Here is a 1,782-nt window from a genome sequence, read left to right on the forward strand (position 1 = left end):
CGATATGATAAGAGTCCGAACTGAAAAATGTTGATGATGAGCCGTTTCATGATGAGCGAAATATTATCATGGGCAGAAGAGCAAAATTATTAAATCATACTATAGAAGCAAGAGTGAAATTATACGACTGCACAGTTTTACCTTCCTTCCTAAATAACAGTAAAACATGGACTAACTTAACTAAGGAAGAAGTAAAAATGTTGGCGGATTTCCAAAATGAGTGCCTGCGCAAAATAATAATCACGCAGAAAACGCAGAAAAATCTACGGAAACGCATTATTTTATTGAAAATCCCCATATTTACTTCCAAGAGATGGCGCTGTGGACATTGGCTGTATTTTGATGAAAAATGTTAACCTGTATGATACAGGGCCAGGCGGTATGTTCCACTACAGTTACACTAACCGCCTGTACCACTGATCTCTATAAATAACTATAATCTCTATAATTTTATTATAGAGATCAGTGACCTGTACGCGAGCTCAACCCTGGCGGTTCGCAAGCCTCGTTATCGATCGACCGGTTGTTATGGCGGGGAATATGATTAGCGGCGAGCAATCGAGCGTACAGAAGTAAATACGGCAAAACTTCACCCCAGGCGAATACCTGATGAATGGAAACAATCTAGTTAATGGCTTTGGCAGAAGCGTGCACTAATTGCAGTTATAAATTCAAAAGCCTGCTCGCTGATTGGCTGATTGGCCTGTTACAGCTCTCTGATTGGGCGCGATGATTTCTTCGTTCGCGAAGCGGGCTGAAGAAGCAAGGGGTACAGGCGGTTAGTGTAGTGAAGCGGAACCGGAACCGCCTGTATCATACAGGTTAGAAAAATGTTCAATGAATGACGCACTCGTTCACTTCCGACAGCAACTGAAAATGCGGAAAATTTCCCTCTTCGGTGCGAAATGCATCGGCCGGGCATTTCATTATTTACGAAAAGTAAATAGACCGGCGAAAAACGGTAGGTACAGGAACCGGTAACGTCGGTCATGCCCCATTTATGTCCATCAACGAAGAAGGATGATGTGCGTGCACCCGCGTGTACGTGCGTGTACCTGCGTGTACGTGCGTGTATCCGCGTGTACGTGCGTGTATCTTCGTGTACCCGCGTGTACGTGCGTGTATCTGCGTGTACGTGTACGTGCGTGTATCTGCGTGTACGTGCGTGTATCTGCGTGTACGTGCGTGTACCTGCGTGTACCCGCGTGTACGTGCGTGTATCTCCGTGTACCCGCGTGTACGTGCGTGTATCTGCGTGTACGTGTACGTGCGTGTATCTGCGTGTACGTGCGTGTATCTGCGTGTACGTGCGTGTACCCGCGTGTACGTGCGTGTACGTGCGTGTATCTCCGTGTACCCGCGTGTACGTGCGTGTATCTTCGTGTACGTGTACGTGCGTGTATCTGCGTGTACGTGCGTGTATCTGCGTGTACGTGCGTGTACCCGCGTGTAACAGCGTGTACGTGCGTGTATCTCCGTGTACCCGCGTGTACGTGCGTGTATCTGCGTGTACGTGTACGTGCGTGTATCTGCGTGTACGTGCGTGTATCTGCGTGTACGTGCGTGTACCCGCGTGTACGTGCGTGTACGTGCGTGTATCTCCGTGTACCCGCGTGTACGTGCGTGTATCTGCGTGTACGTGTACGTGCGTGTATCTGCGTGTACGTGCGTGTACCTGCGTGTACGTGCGTGTACCCGCGTGTACGTGCGTGTACGTGCGTGTATCTCCGTGTACCCGCGTGTACGTGCGTGTATCTGCGTGTACGTGTATGTGCGTGTATC

The 1,782-nt window shown here is 49.2% G+C and overlaps 1 protein-coding gene across 1 annotated transcript in view; it reads right to left on the bottom strand.

The window, feature by feature from the left end:
* The window catches only part of LOC106813838 (5'-nucleotidase domain-containing protein 3-like), a 56,000-nt gene that overhangs the window by 51,987 nt on the left and 2,231 nt on the right, over window positions 1-1,782 (bottom strand). The window lies entirely within an intron of this gene.

Source organism: Priapulus caudatus, unplaced genomic scaffold (assembly GCF_000485595.1).
Source record: "Priapulus caudatus unplaced genomic scaffold, Priapulus_caudatus-5.0.1 Scaffold833, whole genome shotgun sequence".
Classification (NCBI taxonomy): Eukaryota; Metazoa; Priapulida; class Priapulimorpha; order Priapulimorphida; family Priapulidae; genus Priapulus; species Priapulus caudatus.